Source organism: Dendrobates tinctorius, unplaced genomic scaffold (genome assembly GCF_039654945.1).
Source record: "Dendrobates tinctorius isolate UK_male_01 unplaced genomic scaffold, ASM3965494v1 ptg000099l, whole genome shotgun sequence".
In the NCBI taxonomy this organism is placed as follows: Eukaryota; Metazoa; Chordata; class Amphibia; order Anura; family Dendrobatidae; genus Dendrobates; species Dendrobates tinctorius.
The window spans coordinates 9,613,612-9,629,454 of record NW_027361767.1 but is presented as its reverse complement, the minus strand read 5'-3'; the positions used below and the strand labels follow the sequence as shown (position 1 = coordinate 9,629,454).

At 39.7% G+C, this 15,843-nt stretch overlaps 4 non-coding genes across 4 annotated transcripts; all 4 read right to left on the bottom strand.

The window, feature by feature from the left end:
• Window positions 1-10,170: 10,170 nt before the first annotated feature.
• On the bottom strand, window positions 10,171-10,243 carry TRNAK-UUU (transfer RNA lysine (anticodon UUU)). The gene has a single exon. It is a non-coding gene; the product is annotated as a tRNA-Lys (tRNA).
• Window positions 10,244-11,554: 1,311 nt separating this feature from the next.
• TRNAK-UUU (transfer RNA lysine (anticodon UUU)) lies at window positions 11,555-11,627 on the bottom strand. The gene has a single exon. It is a non-coding gene; the product is annotated as a tRNA-Lys (tRNA).
• A 1,333-nt stretch (window positions 11,628-12,960) lies between these two features.
• Window positions 12,961-13,033, bottom strand: TRNAK-UUU (transfer RNA lysine (anticodon UUU)). Its single transcript has one exon. It is a non-coding gene; the product is annotated as a tRNA-Lys (tRNA).
• Window positions 13,034-15,669: 2,636 nt separating this feature from the next.
• TRNAK-UUU (transfer RNA lysine (anticodon UUU)) lies at window positions 15,670-15,742 on the bottom strand. Its single transcript has one exon. It is a non-coding gene; the product is annotated as a tRNA-Lys (tRNA).
• Window positions 15,743-15,843: the final 101 nt, after the last annotated feature.

Below are 15,843 nucleotides of genomic sequence, written 5' to 3'. Positions count from 1 at the left end.
TCTCTACATTGATAATCTCGCTGGGTACCGTAATTCTTCCATCCCGTTACTAAATTTTGTTGCCCCTTTTTGGACTTGCTCTAGTTCCACAAAAATCATAATTTCCAGGCTTGAATTGGGCAGGTTAATCTTTGCGAAGGACATGTGAATCAAGCCACATACAAGGTTATCCTGGAAAAATAGTTGATTCCTTCTGCTCAGGAAACGTTCCCCAACTCTGAGGACTGGCTTTTCCAGCAGAACAATGCACCATGCCACACGGCTAGGTAAACCAACGTGTGGATGAAGGAACACTAGCTCAAATCGCTGTCATGGCCAGCCCAATCTCCAAACCTGAACCCCATTGAAAACCTCTTGAATGTGAGGAAGATGGATAGTCACAAGCCATCAAACAAAGAAGAACTGCTTAAATTTTTGTACCAGGAGTGGCATAATGTCACCCAAAAGCAGTGTGAAAGACTGGTGGAAAGCATGCCAAGACACATGAAAGCTGTGATTAAAAATCATGGTTATTCCACAAAATATTGATTTCTGAACTCTTCCTGAGATAAAACATTAGTATTGTTGTTTCTAAATAATTATGAACTTGTTTTCGTAGCATTATTTGAGGTCTGCAAGCACTGCATTTTTTTTGCTATTTTGACCATTTTTCATTTTCTGAAAATAAGTACAAAATTTAGTGCTTGGAAATTCGAAGACATGTTGTCAGTAGTTTATAGAATATAAGAGCAATTTACATTTTACTCAAAAATATACCTATAAAGAGAAAATTAAGACAAACTGAAGATTTTGCAGTGGTCTCTTAATTTTTGCCAGAGCTGTAGTTAGCAAGGCCGAAAAAAGACATTTGTCCGTCCAGTTCAGCCTATATTCCGTCAGAAGAAATCCCCAGATCTACGTCCTTCTAAAGAACCTAATAACTGCAAGATACAATATTGTTACGCTCCAGGAAGACATCCGGGCCTCTCTTGAACCCCTTGACTGAGTTCGCCATCCCCACCTCCTCAGACAAGGAATTCCAGATTCTCCCTGCCCTACCAGTAAAGAATCCTTTTCTATGTTGGTGGAAAAACCTTCTCTCCTCCAGATGCAGAGAATGCCCCCTTGTGACCGTCACCTTCCTTGGTATAAACAGATCCTCGGAGAGATATTTGTATTGTCCCCTTATATACTTATACATGGTTATGAGATCACCCCTCAGTTTCTAGACAAAATAATACTTTTTTGCTAATCTCTCTGGGTATTGTAGTTGTTGCACCCACATTGCACCCACATTGTACCCACATGATGACCTCACCTATTACCTATAACATTACCATTTATTAAAACCTTACGCCCGAACAGGGACTTGAACCCTGGACCCTCAGATTAAAAGTCTGATGCTCTACCGACATCCGGGCTCTCTACATTGATAATCTCGCTGGGTACCGTAATTCCTCCATCCCGTTACTAAATTTTGTTGCCCCTTTTTGGACTTGCTCTAGTTCCACAAAAATCATAATTTCCAGGCTTGAATTGGGCAGGTTAATCTTTGCGAAGGACATGTGAATCAAGCCACATACAAGGTTATCCTGGAAAAATAGTTGATTCCTTCTGCTCAGGAAACGTTCCCCAACTCTGAGGACTGGCTTTTCCAGCAGAACAATGCACCATGCCACACGGCTAGGTAAACCAACGTGTGGATGAAGGAACACTAGCTCAAATCGCTGTCATGGCCAGCCCAATCTCCAAACCTGAACCCCATTGAAAACCTCTTGAATGTGAGGAAGATGGATAGTCACAAGCCATCAAACAAAGAAGAACTGCTTAAATTTTTGTACCAGGAGTGGCATAATGTCACCCAAAAGCAGTGTGAAAGACTGGTGGAAAGCATGCCAAGACACATGAAAGCTGTGATTAAAAATCATGGTTATTCCACAAAATATTGATTTCTGAACTCTTCCTGAGATAAAACATTAGTATTGTTGTTTCTTAATAATTATGAACTTGTTTTCGTAGCATTATTTGAGGTCTGCAAGCACTGCATTTTTTTTTGCTATTTTGACCATTTTTCATTTTCTGAAAATAAGTACAAAATTTAGTGCTTGGAAATTCGAAGACATGTTGTCAGTAGTTTATAGAATATAAGAGCAATTTACATTTTACTCAAAAATATACCTATAAAGAGAAAATTAAGACAAACTGAAGATTTTGCAGTGGTCTCTTAATTTTTGCCAGAGCTGTAGTTAGCAAGGCCGAAAAAAGACATTTGTCCGTCCAGTTCAGCCTATATTCCGTCAGAAGAAATCCCCAGATCTACGTCCTTCTAAAGTGACCGTCACCTTCCTTGGTATAAACAGATCCTCGGAGAGATATTTGTATTGTCCCCTTATATACTTATACATGGTTATGAGATCACCCCTCAGTTTCTAGACTAAATAATACTTTTTTGCTAAACTCTCTGGGTATTGTAGTTGTTGCCCTTCTTTGTACTCGCTCTAGTTCCACACAGATCATAATTTCTTTAGACCTTTTAGGTGATGACCTCACCTATTTTACATAACATTACCATTTATTAAAAGCTTACGCCCGAACAGGGACTTGAACCCTGGACCCTCAGTTTAAAAGTCTGATGCTCTACCGACATCCGGGCTCTCTACATTGATAATCTCGCTGGGTACCGTAATTCTTCCATCCCGTTACTAAATTTTGTTGCCCCTTTTTGGACTTGCTCTAGTTCCACAAAAATCATAATTTCCAGGCTTGAATTGGGCAGGTTAATCTTTGCGAAGGACATGTGAATCAAGCCACATACAAGGTTATCCTGGAAAAATAGTTGATTCCTTCTGCTCAGGAAACGTTCCCCAACTCTGAGGACTGGCTTTTCCAGCAGAACAATGCACCATGCCACACGGCTAGGTAAACCAACGTGTGGATGAAGGAACACTAGCTCAAATCGCTGTCATGGCCAGCCCAATCTCCAAACCTGAACCCCATTGAAAACCTCTTGAATGTGAGGAAGATGGATAGTCACAAGCCATCAAACAAAGAAGAACTGCTTAAATTTTTGTACCAGGAGTGGCATAATGTCACCCAAAAGCAGTGTGAAAGACTGGTGGAAAGCATGCCAAGACACATGAAAGCTGTGATTAAAAATCATGGTTATTCCACAAAATATTGATTTCTGAACTCTTCCTGAGATAAAACATTAGTATTGTTGTTTCTTAATAATTATGAACTTGTTTTCGTAGCATTATTTGAGGTCTGCAAGCACTGCATTTTTTTTGCTATTTTGACCATTTTTCATTTTCTGAAAATAAGTACAAAATTTAGTGCTTGGAAATTCGAAGACATGTTGTCAGTAGTTTATAGAATATAAGAGCAATTTACATTTTACTCAAAAATATACCTATAAAGAGAAAATTAAGACAAACTGAAGATTTTGCAGTGGTCTCTTAATTTTTGCCAGAGCTGTAGTTAGCAAGGCCGAAAAAAGACATTTGTCCGTCCAGTTCAGCCTATATTCCGTCAGAAGAAATCCCCAGATCTACGTCCTTCTAAAGTGACCGTCACCTTCCTTGGTATAAACAGATCCTCGGAGAGATATTTGTATTGTCCCCTTATATACTTATACATGGTTATGAGATCACCCCTCAGTTTCTAGACTAAATAATACTTTTTTGCTAAACTCTCTGGGTATTGTAGTTGTTGCCCTTCTTTGTACTCGCTCTAGTTCCACACAGATCATAATTTCTTTAGACCTTTTAGGTGATGACCTCACCTATTTTACATAACATTACCATTTATTAAAAGCTTACGCCCGAACAGGGACTTGAACCCTGGACCCTCAGATTAAAAGTCTGATGCTCTACCGACATCCGGGCTCTCTACATTGATAATCTCGCTGGGTACCGTAATTCTTCCATCCCGTTACTAAATTTTGTTGCCCCTTTTTGGACTTGCTCTAGTTCCACAAAAATCATAATTTCCAGGCTTGAATTGGGCAGGTTAATCTTTGCGAAGGACATGTGAATCAAGCCACATACAAGGTTATCCTGGAAAAATAGTTGATTCCTTCTGCTCAGGAAACGTTCCCCAACTCTGAGGACTGGCTTTTCCAGCAGAACAATGCACCATGCCACACGGCTAGGTAAACCAACGTGTGGATGAAGGAACACTAGCTCAAATCGCTGTCATGGCCAGCCCAATCTCCAAACCTGAACCCCATTGAAAACCTCTTGAATGTGAGGAAGATGGATAGTCACAAGCCATCAAACAAAGAAGAACTGCTTAAATTTTTGTACCAGGAGTGGCATAATGTCACCCAAAAGCAGTGTGAAAGACTGGTGGAAAGCATGCCAAGACACATGAAAGCTGTGATTAAAAATCATGGTTATTCCACAAAATATTGATTTCTGAACTCTTCCTGAGATAAAACATTAGTATTGTTGTTTCTTAATAATTATGAACTTGTTTTCGTAGCATTATTTGAGGTCTGCAAGCACTGCATTTTTTTTGCTATTTTGACCATTTTTCATTTTCTGAAAATAAGTACAAAATTTAGTGCTTGGAAATTCGAAGACATGTTGTCAGTAGTTTATAGAATATAAGAGCAATTTACATTTTACTCAAAAATATACCTATAAAGAGAAAATTAAGACAAACTGAAGATTTTGCAGTGGTCTCTTAATTTTTGCCAGAGCTGTAGTTAGCAAGGCCGAAAAAAGACATTTGTCCGTCCAGTTCAGCCTATATTCCGTCAGAAGAAATCCCCAGATCTACGTCTTTCTAAAGTGACCGTCACCTTCCTTGGTATAAACAGATCCTCGGAGAGATATTTGTATTGTCCCCTTATATACTTATACATGGTTATGAGATCACCCCTCAGTTTCTAGACTAAATAATACTTTTTTGCTAAACTCTCTGGGTATTGTAGTTGTTGCCCTTCTTTGTACTCGCTCTAGTTCCACACAGATCATAATTTCTTTAGACCTTTTAGGTGATGACCTCACCTATTTTACATAACATTACCATTTATTAAAAGCTTACGCCCGAACAGGGACTTGAACCCTGGACCCTCAGATTAAAAGTCTGATGCTCTACCGACATCCGGGCTCTCTACATTGATAATCTCGCTGGGTACCGTAATTCTTCCATCCCGTTACTAAATTTTGTTGCCCCTTTTTGGACTTGCTCTAGTTCCACAAAAATCATAATTTCCAGGCTTGAATTGGGCAGGTTAATCTTTGCGAAGGACATGTGAATCAAGCCACATACAAGGTTATCCTGGAAAAATAGTTGATTCCTTCTGCTCAGGAAACGTTCCCCAACTCTGAGGACTGGCTTTTCCAGCAGAACAATGCACCATGCCACACGGCTAGGTAAACCAACGTGTGGATGAAGGAACACTAGCTCAAATCGCTGTCATGGCCAGCCCAATCTCCAAACCTGAACCCCATTGAAAACCTCTTGAATGTGAGGAAGATGGATAGTCACAAGCCATCAAACAAAGAAGAACTGCTTAAATTTTTGTACCAGGAGTGGCATAATGTCACCCAAAAGCAGTGTGAAAGACTGGTGGAAAGCATGCCAAGACACATGAAAGCTGTGATTAAAAATCATGGTTATTCCACAAAATATTGATTTCTGAACTCTTCCTGAGATAAAACATTAGTATTGTTGTTTCTTAATAATTATGAACTTGTTTTCGTAGCATTATTTGAGGTCTGCAAGCACTGCATTTTTTTTGCTATTTTGACCATTTTTCATTTTCTGAAAATAAGTACAAAATTTAGTGCTTGGAAATTCGAAGACATGTTGTCAGTAGTTTATAGAATATAAGAGCAATTTACATTTTACTCAAAAATATACCTATAAAGAGAAAATTAAGACAAACTGAAGATTTTGCAGTGGTCTCTTAATTTTTGCCAGAGCTGTAGTTAGCAAGGCCGAAAAAAGACATTTGTCCGTCCAGTTCAGCCTATATTCCGTCAGAAGAAATCCCCAGATCTACGTCCTTCTAAAGTGACCGTCACCTTCCTTGGTATAAACAGATCCTCGGAGAGATATTTGTATTGTCCCCTTATATACTTATACATGGTTATGAGATCACCCCTCAGTTTCTAGACTAAATAATACTTTTTTGCTAAACTCTCTGGGTATTGTAGTTGTTGCCCTTCTTTGTACTCGCTCTAGTTCCACACAGATCATAATTTCTTTAGACCTTTTATCAGCATACAAGTTACACCCACATTGCACCCCCATGATGACATCACCTATTTTACATAACATTACCATTTATTAAAAGCTTACGCCCGAACACCCTGGACCCTCAGATTAAAAGTCTGATGCTCTACCGACTGAGCTATCCGGGCTCTCTACATTGATAATCTCGCTGGGTACCGTAATTCTTCCATCCCGTTACTAAATTTTGTTGCCCCTTTTTGGACTTGCTCTAGTTCCACAAAAATCATAATTTCCAGGCTTGAATTGGGCAGGTTAATCTTTGCGAAGGACATGTGAATCAAGCCACATACAAGGTTATCCTGGAAAAATAGTTGATTCCTTCTGCTCAGGAAACGTTCCCCAACTCTGAGGACTGGCTTTTCCAGCAGAACAATGCACCATGCCACACGGCTAGGTAAACCAACGTGTGGATGAAGGAACACTAGCTCAAATCGCTGTCATGGCCAGCCCAATCTCCAAACCTGAACCCCATTGAAAACCTCTTGAATGTGAGGAAGATGGATAGTCACAAGCCATCAAACAAAGAAGAACTGCTTAAATTTTTGTACCAGGAGTGGCATAATGTCACCCAAAAGCAGTGTGAAAGACTGGTGGAAAGCATGCCAAGACACATGAAAGCTGTGATTAAAAATCATGGTTATTCCACAAAATATTGATTTCTGAACTCTTCCTGAGATAAAACATTAGTATTGTTGTTTCTTAATAATTATGAACTTGTTTTCGTAGCATTATTTGAGGTCTGCAAGCACTGCATTTTTTTTGCTATTTTGACCATTTTTCATTTTCTGAAAATAAGTACAAAATTTAGTGCTTGGAAATTCGAAGACATGTTGTCAGTAGTTTATAGAATATAAGAGCAATTTACATTTTACTCAAAAATATACCTATAAAGAGAAAATTAAGACAAACTGAAGATTTTGCAGTGGTCTCTTAATTTTTGCCAGAGCTGTAGTTAGCAAGGCCGAAAAAAGACATTTGTCCGTCCAGTTCAGCCTATATTCCGTCAGAAGAAATCCCCAGATCTACGTCCTTCTAAAGAACCTAATAACTGCAAGATACAATATTGTTACGCTCCAGGAAGACATCCGGGCCTCTCTTGCACCCCTTGACTGAGTTCGCCATCCCCACCTCCTCAGACAAGGAATTCCAGATTCTCCCTGCCCTACCAGTAAAGAATCCTTTTCTATGTTGGTGGAAAAACCTTCTCTCCTCGGTATAAACAGATCCTCGGAGAGATATTTGTATTGTCCCCTTATATACTTATACATGGTTATGAGATCACCCCTCAGTTTCTAGACAAAATAATACTTTTTTGCTAATCTCTCTGGGTATTGTAGTTGTTGCCCTTGTACTCGCTCTAGTTCCACACAGATCATAATTTCTTTAGACCTTTTATCAGCATACAAGTTACACCCACATTGCACCTATTTTACATAACATTACCATTTATTAAAAGCTTACGCCCGAACAGGGACTTGAACCTTGGACCCTCAGATTAAAAGTCTGATGCTCTACCGACATCCGGGCTCTCTACATTGATAATCTCGCTGGGTACTGTAATTCTTCCATCCCGTTACTAAATTTTGTTGCCCCTTTTTGGACTTGCTCTAGTTCCACAAAAATCATAATTTCCAGGCTTGAATTGGGCAGGTTAATCTTTGCGAAGGACATGTGAATCAAGCCACATACAAGGTTATCCTGGAAAAATAGTTGATTCCTTCTGCTCAGGAAACGTTCCCCAACTCTGAGGACTGGCTTTTCCAGCAGAACAATGCACCATGCCACACGGCTAGGTAAACCAACGTGTGGATGAAGGAACACTAGCTCAAATCGCTGTCATGGCCAGCCCAATCTCCAAACCTGAACCCCATTGAAAACCTCTTGAATGTGAGGAAGATGGATAGTCACAAGCCATCAAACAAAGAAGAACTGCTTAAATTTTTGTACCAGGAGTGGCATAATGTCACCCAAAAGCAGTGTGAAAGACTGGTGGAAAGCATGCCAAGACACATGAAAGCTGTGATTAAAAATCATGGTTATTCCACAAAATATTGATTTCTGAACTCTTCCTGAGATAAAACATTAGTATTGTTGTTTCTTAATAATTATGAACTTGTTTTCGTAGCATTATTTGAGGTCTGCAAGCACTGCATTTTTTTTTGCTATTTTGACCATTTTTCATTTTCTGAAAATAAGTACAAAATTTAGTGCTTGGAAATTCGAAGACATGTTGTCAGTAGTTTATAGAATATAAGAGCAATTTACATTTTACTCAAAAATATACCTATAAAGAGAAAATTAAGACAAACTGAAGATTTTGCAGTGGTCTCTTAATTTTTGCCAGAGCTGTAGTTAGCAAGGCCGAAAAAAGACATTTGTCCGTCCAGTTCAGCCTATATTCCGTCAGAAGAAATCCCCAGATCTACGTCCTTCTAAAGTGACCGTCACCTTCCTTGGTATAAACAGATCCTCGGAGAGATATTTGTATTGTCCCCTTATATACTTATACATGGTTATGAGATCACCCCTCAGTTTCTAGACTAAATAATACTTTTTTGCTAAACTCTCTGGGTATTGTAGTTGTTTAACCCTCAGATTAAAAGTCTGATGCTCTACCGACTGAGCTATCCGGGCTCTCTACATTGATAATCTCGCTGGGTACCGTAATTCTTCCATCCCGTTACTAAATTTTGTTGCCCCTTTTTGGACTTGCTCTAGTTCCACAAAAATCATAATTTCCAGGCTTGAATTGGGCAGGTTAATCTTTGCGAAGGACATGTGAATCAAGCCACATACAAGGTTATCCTGGAAAAATAGTTGATTCCTTCTGCTCAGGAAACGTTCCCCAACTCTGAGGACTGGCTTTTCCAGCAGAACAATGCACCATGCCACACGGCTAGGTAAACCAACGTGTGGATGAAGGAACACTAGCTCAAATCGCTGTCATGGCCAGCCCAATCTCCAAACCTGAACCCCATTGAAAACCTCTTGAATGTGAGGAAGATGGATAGTCACAAGCCATCAAACAAAGAAGAACTGCTTAAATTTTTGTACCAGGAGTGGCATAATGTCACCCAAAAGCAGTGTGAAAGACTGGTGGAAAGCATGCCAAGACACATGAAAGCTGTGATTAAAAATCATGGTTATTCCACAAAATATTGATTTCTGAACTCTTCCTGAGATAAAACATTAGTATTGTTGTTTCTAAATAATTATGAACTTGTTTTCGTAGCATTATTTGAGGTCTGCAAGCACTGCATTTTTTTTGCTATTTTGACCATTTTTCATTTTCTGAAAATAAGTACAAAATTTAGTGCTTGGAAATTCGAAGACATGTTGTCAGTAGTTTATAGAATATAAGAGCAATTTACATTTTACTCAAAAATATACCTATAAAGAGAAAATTAAGACAAACTGAAGATTTTGCAGTGGTCTCTTAATTTTTGCCAGAGCTGTAGTTATCAAGGCCGAAAAAAGACATTTGTCCGTCCAGTTCAGCCTATATTCCGTCAGAAGAAATCCCCAGATCTACGTCCTTCTAAAGAACCTAATAACTGCAAGATACAATATTGTTACGCTCCAGGAAGACATCCGGGCCTCTCTTGAACCCCTTGACTGAGTTCGCCATCCCCACCTCCTCAGACAAGGAATTCCAGATTCTCCCTGCCCTACCAGTAAAGAATCCTTTTCTATGTTGGTGGAAAAACCTTCTCTCCTCCAGATGCAGAGAATGCCCCCTTGTGACCGTCACCTTCCTTGGTATAAACAGATCCTCGGAGAGATATTTGTATTGTCCCCTTATATACTTATACATGGTTATGAGATCACCCCTCAGTTTCTAGACAAAATAATACTTTTTTGCTAATCTCTCTGGGTATTGTAGTTGTTGCACCCACATGATGACCTCACCTATTACCTATAACATTACCATTTATTAAAACCTTACGCCCGAACAGGGACTTGAACCCTGGACCCTCAGATTAAAAGTCTGATGCTCTACCGACTGAGCTATCCGGGCTCTCTACATTGATAATCTCGCTGGGTACCGTAATTCTTCCATCCCGTTACTAAATTTTGTTGCCCCTTTTTGGACTTGCTCTAGTTCCACAAAAATCATAATTTCCAGGCTTGAATTGGGCAGGTTAATCTTTGCGAAGGACATGTGAATCAAGCCACATACAAGGTTATCCTGGAAAAATAGTTGATTCCTTCTGCTCAGGAAACGTTCCCCAACTCTGAGGACTGGCTTTTCCAGCAGAACAATGCACCATGCCACACGGCTAGGTAAACCAACGTGTGGATGAAGGAACACTAGCTCAAATCGCTGTCATGGCCAGCCCAATCTCCAAACCTGAACCCCATTGAAAACCTCTTGAATGTGAGGAAGATGGATAGTCACAAGCCATCAAACAAAGAAGAACTGCTTAAATTTTTGTACCAGGAGTGGCATAATGTCACCCAAAAGCAGTGTGAAAGACTGGTGGAAAGCATGCCAAGACACATGAAAGCTGTGATTAAAAATCATGGTTATTCCACAAAATATTGATTTCTGAACTCTTCCTGAGATAAAACATTAGTATTGTTGTTTCTAAATAATTATGAACTTGTTTTCGTAGCATTATTTGAGGTCTGCAAGCACTGCATTTTTTTTGCTATTTTGACCATTTTTCATTTTCTGAAAATAAGTACAAAATTTAGTGCTTGGAAATTCGAAGACATGTTGTCAGTAGTTTATAGAATATAAGAGCAATTTACATTTTACTCAAAAATATACCTATAAAGAGAAAATTAAGACAAACTGAAGATTTTGCAGTGGTCTCTTAATTTTTGCCAGAGCTGTAGTTAGCAAGGCCGAAAAAAGACATTTGTCCGTCCAGTTCAGCCTATATTCCGTCAGAAGAAATCCCCAGATCTACGTCCTTCTAAAGAACCTAATAACTGCAAGATACAATATTGTTACGCTCCAGGAAGACATCCGGGCCTCTCTTGAACCCCTTGACTGAGTTCGCCATCCCCACCTCCTCAGACAAGGAATTCCAGATTCTCCCTGCCCTACCAGTAAAGAATCCTTTTCTATGTTGGTGGAAAAACCTTCTCTCCTCCAGATGCAGAGAATGCCCCCTTGTGACCGTCACCTTCCTTGGTATAAACAGATCCTCGGAGAGATATTTGTATTGTCCCCTTATATACTTATACATGGTTATGAGATCACCCCTCAGTTTCTAGACAAAATAATACTTTTTTGCTAATCTCTCTGGGTATTGTAGTTGTTGCACCCACATGATGACCTCACCTATTACCTATAACATTACCATTTATTAAAACCTTACGCCCGAACAGGGACTTGAACCCTGGACCCTCAGATTAAAAGTCTGATGCTCTACCGACTGAGCTATCCGGGCTCTCTACATTGATAATCTCGCTGGGTACCGTAATTCTTCCATCCCGTTACTAAATTTTGTTGCCCCTTTTTGGACTTGCTCTAGTTCCACAAAAATCATAATTTCCAGGCTTGAATTGGGCAGGTTAATCTTTGCGAAGGACATGTGAATCAAGCCACATACAAGGTTATCCTGGAAAAATAGTTGATTCCTTCTGCTCAGGAAACGTTCCCCAACTCTGAGGACTGGCTTTTCCAGCAGAACAATGCACCATGCCACACGGCTAGGTAAACCAACGTGTGGATGAAGGAACACTAGCTCAAATCGCTGTCATGGCCAGCCCAATCTCCAAACCTGAACCCCATTGAAAACCTCTTGAATGTGAGGAAGATGGATAGTCACAAGCCATCAAACAAAGAAGAACTGCTTAAATTTTTGTACCAGGAGTGGCATAATGTCACCCAAAAGCAGTGTGAAAGACTGGTGGAAAGCATGCCAAGACACATGAAAGCTGTGATTAAAAATCATGGTTATTCCACAAAATATTGATTTCTGAACTCTTCCTGAGATAAAACATTAGTATTGTTGTTTCTAAATAATTATGAACTTGTTTTCGTAGCATTATTTGAGGTCTGCAAGCACTGCATTTTTTTTGCTATTTTGACCATTTTTCATTTTCTGAAAATAAGTACAAAATTTAGTGCTTGGAAATTCGAAGACATGTTGTCAGTAGTTTATAGAATATAAGAGCAATTTACATTTTACTCAAAAATATACCTATAAAGAGAAAATTAAGACAAACTGAAGATTTTGCAGTGGTCTCTTAATTTTTGCCAGAGCTGTAGTTAGCAAGGCCGAAAAAAGACATTTGTCCGTCCAGTTCAGCCTATATTCCGTCAGAAGAAATCCCCAGATCTACGTCCTTCTAAAGAACCTAATAACTGCAAGATACAATATTGTTACGCTCCAGGAAGACATCCGGGCCTCTCTTGAACCCCTTGACTGAGTTCGCCATCCCCACCTCCTCAGACAAGGAATTCCAGATTCTCCCTGCCCTACCAGTAAAGAATCCTTTTCTATGTTGGTGGAAAAACCTTCTCTCCTCCAGATGCAGAGAATGCCCCCTTGTGACCGTCACCTTCCTTGGTATAAACAGATCCTCGGAGAGATATTTGTATTGTCCCCTTATATACTTATACATGGTTATGAGATCACCCCTCAGTTTCTAGACAAAATAATACTTTTTTGCTAATCTCTCTGGGTATTGTAGTTGTTGCACCCACATTGCACCCACATTGTACCCACATGATGACCTCACCTATTACCTATAACATTACCATTTATTAAAACCTTACGCCCGAACAGGGACTTGAACCCTGGACCCTCAGATTAAAAGTCTGATGCTCTACCGACTGAGCTATCCGGGCTCTCTACATTGATAATCTCGCTGGGTACCGTAATTCTTCCATCCCGTTACTAAATTTTGTTGCCCCTTTTTGGACTTGCTCTAGTTCCACAAAAATCATAATTTCCAGGCTTGAATTGGGCAGGTTAATCTTTGCGAAGGACATGTGAATCAAGCCACATACAAGGTTATCCTGGAAAAATAGTTGATTCCTTCTGCTCAGGAAACGTTCCCCAACTCTGAGGACTGGCTTTTCCAGCAGAACAATGCACCATGCCACACGGCTAGGTAAACCAACGTGTGGATGAAGGAACACTAGCTCAAATCGCTGTCATGGCCAGCCCAATCTCCAAACCTGAACCCCATTGAAAACCTCTTGAATGTGAGGAAGATGGATAGTCACAAGCCATCAAACAAAGAAGAACTGCTTAAATTTTTGTACCAGGAGTGGCATAATGTCACCCAAAAGCAGTGTGAAAGACTGGTGGAAAGCATGCCAAGACACATGAAAGCTGTGATTAAAAATCATGGTTATTCCACAAAATATTGATTTCTGAACTCTTCCTGAGATAAAACATTAGTATTGTTGTTTCTAAATAATTATGAACTTGTTTTCGTAGCATTATTTGAGGTCTGCAAGCACTGCATTTTTTTTGCTATTTTGACCATTTTTCATTTTCTGAAAATAAGTACAAAATTTAGTGCTTGGAAATTCGAAGACATGTTGTCAGTAGTTTATAGAATATAAGAGCAATTTACATTTTACTCAAAAATATACCTATAAAGAGAAAATTAAGACAAACTGAAGATTTTGCAGTGGTCTCTTAATTTTTGCCAGAGCTGTAGTTAGCAAGGCCGAAAAAAGACATTTGTCCGTCCAGTTCAGCCTATATTCCGTCAGAAGAAATCCCCAGATCTACGTCCTTCTAAAGAACCTAATAACTGCAAGATACAATATTGTTACGCTCCAGGAAGACATCCGGGCCTCTCTTGAACCCCTTGACTGAGTTCGCCATCCCCACCTCCTCAGACAAGGAATTCCAGATTCTCCCTGCCCTACCAGTAAAGAATCCTTTTCTATGTTGGTGGAAAAACCTTCTCTCCTCCAGATGCAGAGAATGCCCCCTTGTGACCGTCACCTTCCTTGGTATAAACAGATCCTCGGAGAGATATTTGTATTGTCCCCTTATATACTTATACATGGTTATGAGATCACCCCTCAGTTTCTAGACTAAATAATACTTTTTTGCTAAACTCTCTGGGTATTGTAGTTGTTTAACCCTCAGATTAAAAGTCTGATGCTCTACCGACTGAGCTATCCGGGCTCTCTACATTGATAATCTCGCTGGGTACCGTAATTCTTCCATCCCGTTACTAAATTTTGTTGCCCCTTTTTGGACTTGCTCTAGTTCCACAAAAATCATAATTTCCAGGCTTGAATTGGGCAGGTTAATCTTTGCGAAGGACATGTGAATCAAGCCACATACAAGGTTATCCTGGAAAAATAGTTGATTCCTTCTGCTCAGGAAACGTTCCCCAACTCTGAGGACTGGCTTTTCCAGCAGAACAATGCACCATGCCACACGGCTAGGTAAACCAACGTGTGGATGAAGGAACACTAGCTCAAATCGCTGTCATGGCCAGCCCAATCTCCAAACCTGAACCCCATTGAAAACCTCTTGAATGTGAGGAAGATGGATAGTCACAAGCCATCAAACAAAGAAGAACTGCTTAAATTTTTGTACCAGGAGTGGCATAATGTCACCCAAAAGCAGTGTGAAAGACTGGTGGAAAGCATGCCAAGACACATGAAAGCTGTGATTAAAAATCATGGTTATTCCACAAAATATTGATTTCTGAACTCTTCCTGAGATAAAACATTAGTATTGTTGTTTCTAAATAATTATGAACTTGTTTTCGTAGCATTATTTGAGGTCTGCAAGCACTGCATTTTTTTTGCTATTTTGACCATTTTTCATTTTCTGAAAATAAGTACAAAATTTAGTGCTTGGAAATTCGAAGACATGTTGTCAGTAGTTTATAGAATATAAGAGCAATTTACATTTTACTCAAAAATATACCTATAAAGAGAAAATTAAGACAAACTGAAGATTTTGCAGTGGTCTCTTAATTTTTGCCAGAGCTGTAGTTATCAAGGCCGAAAAAAGACATTTGTCCGTCCAGTTCAGCCTATATTCCGTCAGAAGAAATCCCCAGATCTACGTCCTTCTAAAGAACCTAATAACTGCAAGATACAATATTGTTACGCTCCAGGAAGACATCCGGGCCTCTCTTGAACCCCTTGACTGAGTTCGCCATCCCCACCTCCTCAGACAAGGAATTCCAGATTCTCCCTGCCCTACCAGTAAAGAATCCTTTTCTATGTTGGTGGAAAAACCTTCTCTCCTCCAGATGCAGAGAATGCCCCCTTGTGACCGTCACCTTCCTTGGTATAAACAGATCCTCGGAGAGATATTTGTATTGTCCCCTTATATACTTATACATGGTTATGAGATCACCCCTCAGTTTCTAGACAAAATAATACTTTTTTGCTAATCTCTCTGGGTATTGTAGTTGTTGCACCCACATGATGACCTCACCTATTACCTATAACATTACCATTTATTACCTATAACATTACCATTTAATAAAACCTTACGCCCGAACAGGGACTTGAACCCTGGACCCTCAGATTAAAAGTCTGATGCTCTACCGACTGAGCTATCCGGGATCTCTACATTGATAATCTCGCTGGGTACCGTAATTCTTGCATCCCGTTACTAAATTTTGTTGCCCCTTTTTGGACTTGCTCTAGTTCCACAAAAATCATAA